General features: G+C 46.1%; 1 protein-coding gene across 2 annotated transcripts in view; it reads left to right on the top strand.

Moving 5' to 3' along the window:
• Window positions 1-10,140, top strand: part of TCF20 (transcription factor 20) — a 131,135-nt gene that overhangs the window by 54,054 nt on the left and 66,941 nt on the right. The gene's annotated exons all lie outside the window — the stretch shown is intronic.

Raw genomic sequence — 10,140 nt, 5'->3', positions numbered from 1 at the left:
CGGGCGGGCGGGGAGGGCTGGGGGCGGCGGGGGCAGCCGGAGCCCGGCGTGGCTGGGCACGGCGAGCCGCTCGCCTTGTCCCTTTTCAAAGGCCCCAGCTGTTGGCTGCTCGCTGCAGTCTGGCTCCTGCGAGACCGATATAAATGGGTTATGGGGTTTATGCATATGGCGGGGTGGAGGTGTCGTCTCCCCCCCCCATTTTCTTCCCCATGTATCTCTCGTTGATGATTTTTTTTAAAATTTATTTTGTTTTGGGTTTGGATGTGGTTGTTTTTTTTCCCTTGCTCTGCAGGCTCAGAGTAGCACGGGGGTGGATGGGGAGGGGGCCTGCCATTCCCCCGTGATGTGTGGGTGCATCAGGAGGGAGAAGGGCAAGGCCTCAGGGTCACATTCTCAAGGGCTGTGAGACATGATTTCTTCTTTAATTTCTTGATTTTTTTGGGGGGGGAGAGGGGTTGGTGATTGTTGTTGCTTTTTTAACTGACAGCTGCACAATAGCAATGTGGGTGCACCAGCAAACAGCAACCTAAAAAATATTTTTAAAAAATAAAAATTCAAAAAAAGGGGGAGGAGGAAAACGGGGGGTGACGGGGGGAAGTGGGGGGTTAGCTTGCCCCTCCCTTCTTTGGTGATTTTTTTCCCCCTGTGTCAAATTTACTGTTCACTTGAGATTTTGGACAAAGACGGGGGCAGTGGGTGGGCTGCTTTGAGTTTTGTGATATAATATGACTGGAGCAAGAGAGTAAAGCGCAGACAATTAAGGATCAGCGCGAGGGCTTTGCTCATTCAGTCTGTTGAGGAAGCCGTCATTTTGTGTTAGTGTGCGTGTCTGGAGGAGGAAGGATAGTGGAGAGTGACAGTGGAAGGATGCCTAATGTTGTGGTGTATTTGTACTTGCTAAATGCCTGCTCCAGGAAAGGAGGGCTTCAAAAGCAAGGGATAAGTGAAAGAGGGTCCTTCTGAATTTGCCCTTTGGTGAAGCCACTTCAGACTGGATTCTCACTACTGGGAATGTGATGTTTTGTTGCCTCCATGAAAGGGGAGGGCTGAGAAACGGAAAGGGCAGGTGTCAGGCAGGCTCCTTGCTGCCACCGCTCTGCCTACGCATCTCACCCCCATCACCCCGATGACCGGTGGCTTCTCTGCTGCTCTGATTCGTGAAGCTCCTGTGAAAAGCGCCGCGTCCCGACTGTCTGCAGGGCCAGGCTTCTCTCTGCTCCCGGGTCACTTGGGTCCTGCTGCTGCACTTCACTCCTAAAGACCCAGAGCACCTCCTGCTTTTGTAGTTATTTATTTCTTTATTTCAGCTACTGGACCCTGGCTGTCCTCTGCCAATATGTTTCAAGGCTGATGAATAGCACCCCCTGCAGTTATAGAGCTGATCTTTTGTAGCACAGATGTATAATTAATTGTGCAGCACTTTTGCAGTCTGAACAGGCAAGTGGATTCTTGGATGACACCCATGTGCTGCCACCTGCTTCTCAGAGCCCCAGCTCCACAGCCCTTGGGGAAGGGACCTGTTGGCCACAGCTTAAGAGCCTCTGTCCTACTGGAGTGATGTGAAACAGGATCCAGGGCTTTGGTGTAAAAGCCACAAACAGCCTCAAACCCAAAGTGCTGCTGCACCCCAGGACTCCTCTCCTCTGCCTCTGCTCCAACATGAAAGAACTTTTATGCATTTTTGCATCTCTGTTCCATCACAATGGTGATGTTTAGGGATTTTTTTTCCTTCTTTTTTTCTCTCAGAGGGGAAGTAAGGATTTATAAGTTTGTAAAGCACTTTGAAGATAAAAATCGTTGTCTGTGCAGAGTACTGTCTGTTGGCTTCTCTGAGTCACTACCTAGCTTGCCTGGGAAATGAAACCTAGAATCTTTCCACAGGCTGCTTGGAGAATTAAGTCAAAAGAACCATTGAGGTGTCCTCCTTTGGACCTCTGGCCCCAGGGAGAGCAGAAGTGGGGGTGACCAAGTGGGACTGGACACTGCGTGTGAGTCTGGGAGGTGGGGGGCGATGAGTGAAATGCACCCTGCAAAACTGAGGGAGAGGACATTGGGGATGTAATTTAGCTAAGATTAGATACAGAAGAGATTTTAAGCCTCATTATTTTGTCTGGGTATGGCAAGATTATCCCCTACGGGGCTTTCTTCAGTTCTTTATCTACACCTGCTTTTAAAAGAGCAGCAAACAGTGGAGGAAACCCTTTCCTTTGATTTCTCTTCACCTGGAGACATCCGTCACCCAGGACTGTAACCATAGGTGTTGAGGTCGGGGGGAGATGTGCATCACTTCAGCCCCATGCTAGGACATGAAAGGATTAAATCTCTTTCCTAAGCAAAGTGGAAGGTCCCCAGGTGTCTTCTCTCAGGCTCAGAGATTGCAGTGGGAGAAGGAAGCAGGATCCAGCTGGGTAAGAGACCTCATCAAGAGGATAAAAGCATTTAGGGTAAAGGACAGTCTGTCTCCCTGAGTAGGGGAAGTAATCAGTGAGGATGTGCAAGGATCTCTCAAAAAAGCCCTAGGCAGGCAATGTGTGTATCAGAAAAGAATTTCCAGGCAGTGGTGAAGGGGCACCAGCTGAAAGCATTAATTAGTTCCCCCCACCCCCTGTTTCTGTTAATATATTCCCTTTCTTGTAACCACAACTGCTTTTTGTCTTTCTTTTCTATGTGCTTTTTTTTTTTTTTTTTTTTTATTTTAAACTTGTGTCCCAATGAAAAGGACTGTTAAGGAAACCCCCTACTTATCACCTGAGGCTAGCTGCTTACTGTTTCTAGAGAGGAGATAATTCTAGCTGATTATAAATAGGCTGACTGCCCTTTTTCATCAATATTAGGAGTAAGCCGACACCTTGATCTTTAGCCTGTGGAATGAATCACACTGCAAGAGTTGTTACTTTTGGAGAAGAGTAGTCATTTCTTCTCTCACATTATGCTCCCTGCTATGAAAAGGCTTGGCCCTGATGAGGGGATCCTTGACCTGGGGCCAGGTACCCCAGGGTGTGTGAAATTTCACCCTGGTGAAATGGTTTCTCTCCACCATGTAACCAGTGTCTCATCATTAAACCTGGGTTCAGCCAGGGTTGTCAGGGGATGACCTTGAGTGCTGCAGCCTGCCCCCTGCCCCCCATCCCACCTAATGCTGCTGCTTCTCATTGGAAGTGTCAGTGTTGGGATAGCTTGGTTCTTATTTGGAAGGTTGGGCTATTTCCTAAACTTGCTAAAACCAGCGGAGACTTACTGAGTTGGTAGGTGGACATGAACTGTGCTTGCTGAAGTATCTGTTCTTGCTTCTGCTGTTCTAAGAAGTGCTGACCTTATTTTCAGAGCCCTAATGGAACTGACAGTATTTTGTTTAGGTCTAATTACTCACAGCACATTTACAGAAGTTAAATGGGAGACCTTCAATCCTAATAATCTCTCAGGACAATTGTGAGTGCCAGCAGGATTCCCATCTGCAGAAGATAATTTCAAGAGGAATGATGAAAGTCATGATATGTAAGCAGAGGTTTTGTTAGTTTAAACCTGAACTTAAGTAGGCAACTGGAAGAATTCCTCAAATCTTGAAACAAAACCAAGTTACTTAAGATTTTACTATGTGGCTTGGACTCTCTAAAGATAGATTGGTCCAGCCTTTAAAAATTAAAGACCCATTTTCTTAACTGAGGACAGTTGTGTCTTTGTGTTCATTACCTAACAGCTTTTAAAGCTTTTTCATCACTTGGGTTAGGTAATGTGAATGAAAATATGCTACTTTTCCCCATCCCCAAATGTGTCGGTAGCGTTTATAAATAGTGGAATATGTTGCATTCAGAGTTGTAAGTCCTATATGTTCTCATGTGCCCTATCCTGATTTGGATTTGAGTGCAACTTTAAAGTAATGCAGGGCACTAAAATAAGACATAAATAACTTTTGAAATGTAGAATTAGTGTTTGAGCATTGAATAAACTTAAATGAGTCTCAAGATACAAAGTAATTAAAGTGGTTGTGTTTGAAGTAGATTTTTTTTCCCTCATGTTTTGTTAGCAAGAGGAGAGTTTACAGTAAGTAAACTGTGGTAGAACTTTAAAAATATTTTCAATAAACCAATCTCTCAGATGAATCAGGACCAGAGAACATCACTATACCTAACAAAAAAGAAGCACAGAAGTTGATTTCTATGAGAAGAAGTTAATAAGATTTCTTGCAGTGTCTGTTTTTAGTGGACCCTTAGGTTTCTACTACCCAATATAAATACAGACTTCTTACCAGATTAATATAGAAGACTCTCTTGGTTTTGGTCCAGTCTGATGCTTTCTGCATTGGCCTCTTGCTCCTGCAAGCTCTTATGTGCTGTTTCATGTGCCTGGAATTCTGGAGTGTGGTAGCAGCAAGGTGACTGGAAGAACTAAAACTGTTCCTTCAGGGACCTTTTTTTTCTCTCCTGTTGGAACAGCTGAGATTCAACAGCTATTGCATACATCAGGGAGGAAGCCAACAGGGAGCAAAGTAAGAATCAAAACCTTAGTTGCCTCTAAAATTTGGAACTATATGTCATGGGGATTTGTGCTTGTTAAGCCCAGAAATTCCCACTTCCCCGTAGGCAGAAAAAGCCACTCCAGCGAATGAAACCTCTGTAAAGGGCTAGCAGAAGTAAGAGAGAAGAAAATTCCTTTCTGTAAAACATGTTCAGGCAGGGCAGAGTTGGTTTTATGTAAGATAATTTAAAAAGACAAGTTCTAATATTTGAATTTCTACTTTTATTTAGATATGCTTAGCAATTCAGATAATGAAGATTTATTGATGGACTTTTCTGCCTTGTTGGAGACAGTCTTGCTGGAGAATCACATTTGTATGGCTTTCTGTTTTAATTTCCACCTTTATTACTCTGGGCATCTGCATGGAAATTTGATTGGCTTTTCCTTAAAAGTTCAGCTTCTGTTGTTTCTCGCTTTTTCTGCTGGACTCAGATTCTTTTGTCTGCAGCATCACAATCACTTTCACAGCAACTAATTCTATTCTGCCAGAAGCAGCTTTTTGGCAGGAAGCAAAAGGAAGAAGCAGAAGAAGCAGAGGAGGTCTTAAGGTACAAAGATCTTATTTTCATGAATCAGCTCTTTGTAATGGGAAGATGAAAAGGCAGAAGAGTTGCAGTGTTTTAATTTTTTTCTCCTGCTATGATTCACACTACCTACCTTCAGCTGCTTTATCATTTTCTTTCCTTTGGGATGCTCCAAAGTACTTCAATCTAGTTGTTCTGTTGCAGGAAGGGGCTGTAGGACTTAAGACTATTGCTTATGGAGACATTCCCAGTGTCTGGAAGAGAGCACCTTCCAAATAATGCACCCAAGACATGACCATCAGTAGGCTGAAAAATCTGTGCTTGTCAAAAATATTTTCCAACAAGCACAGATCCTTTGATAGTCTTAAGGGGAAAAGTTAAATATCAGTGAATTAATGAGAGGAGAGCCCTCTCTGTCTTTGCTGCAGTTCCTTGGGAGATGTCTGATACTGCTTCTCCCTTGTGTAGGTTCAGATGTAACACTTTTTATCTGAAGTTAAGTGTAAAAAAAATAGGAGGAAGGTATGGGAAGTCCTGGGGCTGGGTAGGAAGAGAGGTAGGAAATGTTAATGTAGCCGTGCTGATGTCTTTCTTGGAGAAAGAAACAAGTGAGCTGCCCTTGCTTTACACTTGCTTAGAGATGTAGCTGTCCCACCGTGAGTATAAGTTTCAGTCCCCGGTTGCGTGACCTGTAGGTGCCCAATCTTGCTGTCATGTTTTGTATTATCTATCTTCAAGGTAGTCACTAATGCCCATTCCCATAGCATCTGAGAGCCTCTAGATGAAAGCTGTAAAAGTGCAGTGGTGAGCTTGTGCATGACATGAAATTGTGTAACAGGGGAATAGATTAGGATAAGGGTAATACTTCGAGGGGATGGGGGCCATGTCTGTCAGAAATCTGTGTGCCTGACTCCATGGAGGCTTCACCTTCCTAGTGCTGCATCAACAGTGAAACCTTTTGTAAAGAAGAAGAAATCTCTCAGAGGACTCCACCAGCTGCATTCAGAAATCATGTTTGCTCTAACAAACACTGGGGTGCTCGGAGCCTTTCCAGCCTGTGTTACCTGCAAATTTGTTCTCAATCCCCCATCCTGCATCACTTACTATCCTCCCCCTTCCAGGCAGAGGGAGCTCAGGGAGTGTGTGAAGATGAGAGGTGGTTGAGGTCAGGAATGGTGTCATCCTTCTGTTCCCCCTCCAAGCTGCTAATGTATGCTTCTAGAGAGCCACACGAACTGAGTAATTACTGAATTACAGCTAGATCAGAAGTGGTGACCTCAAAGACAGAAGGAGACTCTCCATCTCCATTTGTCAGTCCCCTTGGGGTCAGAAGGACAATTTTTCGCTGGGATCTGTGAGAGGGGGGAAAGGGAAGTGCAAGGTAAGCCTTACATTAAGGCATAACAGGGAAAACGTTTGCTTTAGCCATTGCAGCGTTCATGTGCAGTAAGATGCAGCATTGCTTGCATGTGTGTAATGACAGCAGCACTGGTGGGAGCAGTGGCACTAACCCAGAGGGCTGCTCAGGGGACTTTATTTTGCACAGAATTGCCCATCCATCATAGAGGAGGGTGCCAAGTCTTGAGGCCATTTTTCTGCCTTATTTGTGCCTCTATCCTCAAAAGCATTTTGATTAGGAGATGGCGGAGAGGATTTCAGGGAGGATGTAGGTAGGATTTGGAAAGTTTCTGTTGTGGTAGTACCATGGTGGCTCTGTACAATTATGGCCAAGGTGATTTTCTTACACTAAAAGCAGAGACTTCAATCTTTCTTACAACTGTGGTGTAGCACATTTGCTGAATTTATAGCACTTACTCTTGGATAATGGAATGTATTTGCTGGAAATTTACATTCAAACCTGTTTAGTTTGTTGTGTTGATTGTAAAATTGATCCTTTACGTGGGTTTTTTAAATAGTTTTTGGGTGTTTTTCTTATTTTTTCTTTTTTCTTTTTTTTAAATTTTGGTTTGGTTTTTTGTAACCATTTTTGGCCTTAAATCCTTGGAGTTTTTTCTTCTTTTCAGAATTGAAGGGTGACAGCATATAGATGCAACTGAGGACTTTACCCTGAAGTAGAAAGGTTTGCATGGATGTTAGATTTCCACCCTGATTGTTTGTGGGATTGTAGCCCTAGTAGCATGATGGGGTTACTTTCATCATTAGTCCTAAGAATGTTGTATATATAACAATTTTTTTTGTGTAACTGACAGTGGTCAAGTAGGTAGATGTCCCTGAATGGCCAAGTCAGAAGGTTGAATTTCTTTCTTCTGGAAAGAAAATGAAATGTTCAGTGGCAAAGGAGAACTTGGCAATGTGAACAAGGTGTACTAATGACAGTGGTTTTTCATTGGGAGTCTGCAGACAGCCAAAAATTAGTTTCTGAGAGAATTAAATTATCCATTAAGCTCAGTGGGGTTGTACATTGAAGCCTGATATATCACTTGGAAAGCTGCAAAGGATATGGCGTCTCTACTTGCGTGATATTTAACTAATATAGTTTGGATAATTTTGTTTACATTCTGCACTTAAATTGACCCTGTGCATTACCAGTGATGCCTACTGTAGTGCAACAGCTGACGATGGTGTGACAATTGCCTGCATTTACAGCATGAGCTCTTTTAAAACTTCAGTTCATCCTTCAAAATCAGCCATAGAGTTTTCAAGCTTTTAAATATTTTAAAAAGCAACTCCTGTTGTATTTCCTTTGTAACACCTACAAAGTAGTCAACACTACAAAGTAGTAGTTTAGTAGTTACTTTGTAACACTACAAAGTAGTAGTAGGGAAATGCCTCTCTGCAGCAGACTAGAGATCCAGGTATATAACTCTGTGAACTCACTTATTTTGGTCCTTTGAGAAATGTTTGACTTGGGAATGGTTGCTGTCCTTGTATTTTCATATGAATTTTTGAACATTTTACAAAGCTTCTCCTATTCATGCTGCAACTTCATTTTAGACATTAGGTAAAAAATACCTTGTTATAACAAGGTGACTAGATAAGGCATACTGTCATGTTTTTATATATACCAAAGGGTTTTACCTTAAGGTAAGTTTAAGTTTAGCTTTAGTCAGAGCGCTCTAAGCACTCCTACCTTACAAATCTACATAAAGGATTGACCTCAATTGATGCTTCACTTCAAAATCAGAAAACAGATAATGGAAAAACAAATTATAAAAATCTTATCGAGTTCCCCCACCCCATTACAGCTTTTATCACAGTCCTGGATCCCCAGGGGGAATGCTGCTCTAACCAAGCTCTTAGCATGCCGTGGCAGTCAACAAGATTAAGGCTGTTTCTGACGAGAGCAGCCTGGCGGTTTGTCACGGTGAATGTGCTCTCGGAGCCTCTTCTCCAGGCGAAGGAAGCGATGACCTGCACCTCGTGTGAGCGGAGCAGCGTGCCTGAAACACCACCTGTGAATGGGCAGCCAGTGCCGGGGACAGCGGGGCGTGCAGTTCTACGAGGGCTCGCAATAAGGCAGCGCCTCTGTGCTCCAGCTGCAATTTCCAGGGAGATGATGCGGAGCGCATCGCAGTATTCTCATCTGAAGGAGACAAGGCATAGATCACAGCAGTGGACTTGCCTCAGAAAGGAGCCAGTGCCTCTCGAGTTCCAAGACGAGTGAGCAGAGGAGCAGGCAAGGCTTTCCTAGATGCTCCAGGTGCACGATTGCCTGACCAGCAGCTGGGGAGTCCCTAACACCCACAAATTGTTAACTTGAAAGACAAATGGTAGAAGCACATGTAATTGTTGTCTGCTCTGGTTGTTTTCCCCAGACTACTGGCATCATTTTAGGCTTATCTAGATGGAATTTCAGCCAGCCTCCAAATAATTTTTGACAAATAATGCACGGTATGAGATGTGGTGTTTTGTATTTATTTTTCATAAAAAGCAAGTCACCTGTGGAGGAGCCATCAGTGAAGTTGTCAGCTGGCTGTGCTTACAACACAGTCCTTCACAGCAGTTCATTGCCTTTGGATGAGCTCTGAGCAGAGGCCTTCTCATGGAGTACGCCTTGCTGAGGATCTGGGAAACAAAGCTTGGGAAACAGGGCAGTATTGAAAGTATCATATCTGCTCAGTAAAGTTCCTGGCAAAGCAAGTTTTAAATGATGCTTGAGCTTTCTCTGCCCAGCACTTAAGAGCTTTGCAGACTGCCAGCCCTACTGCGTTTTCACGTGAAATGTTCTGAGTGGCAGATGGAGGAAACTGTAATGTCATATAGAGCTTTCTTTGCTGGCATGCGGGCTTCAGTGAAGGAGGTGATGATTTGACAGGCACTGCATCCTTGCTCTACAGCTGCCCCATCCACCAGCCTCCTTGCCCTCTTGCTCTCAAACCCAAAAACTCGTGAATGAGCTGAAAAAAGCTTAATTCTCTCCAGCACAGAAATGCAGCTAGACACGCCGGACTCCCAAATGCAAAGCCAGTGGGGACCCGGAGGGCTGGCAGTGCCACTTGTGGTGGCGCGGAGGCTCTGGGCGGGCGGTGCGCGGCCGGGCGGGCTGCGGGGCAGGAGAGCCCGGGCACCGCCGCCTCCATGTTGTTTCCTGAGATCCCCGCGCCTCCGCTCAGGCACCTCCGATTCGGGGCCCGCCCAGCCCCGCCGTACGGGCCGGCTGCCGCCTCGAGGTGCGCTCCAGGGCTCCGCGCCGCCTCAGGGCTCGGCCGCCGCTGTACGCGCCGCGCCTGCCGGGGAGGCCGGGTGGAGACAAGTGGGCAAACGGAGCAAAGCCGGTTCTTAAAATGACTTGGGGGAGGGTGAGGGTGGCGGGGGGGGTGGAGAGGAGCGCTGTTGATTTTCGAGGAGAGGGAAACGCGAGCTGCCCCGGTGCCTGCCCACAGGGCCCGGGAGTGCCGGCGCCTCCGCAGGGGCGGGGTGGGGCAGCACGCGCACCGGCCGCGCCTCGCTCACGTGCTCCGAGCGCGCGGGACCTGGAGGGGGGGCCGGGCCGGCGCGCGGCTCCTTTAAGCGGGCGCGTGGTGGTGGGAGGGGCGGTGGCACGTCCCTGCACGCGGGGGCGCGCGCGCACGCGCTCCCCCTCCCCTCCATCCCTCCCTCGCCCGGCCGGGACCCGCCGCCTCGCGCCGCCGTTCCCGCT

The sequence above is a fragment of the Pyrgilauda ruficollis genome, unplaced genomic scaffold (assembly GCF_017590135.1).
Source record: "Pyrgilauda ruficollis isolate IOZ18807 unplaced genomic scaffold, ASM1759013v1 scaffold56, whole genome shotgun sequence".
Classification (NCBI taxonomy): Eukaryota; Metazoa; Chordata; class Aves; order Passeriformes; family Passeridae; genus Pyrgilauda; species Pyrgilauda ruficollis.
Note: the sequence above shows the minus strand (reverse complement) of the source record. Positions and strands in the feature narration are given on the sequence as shown.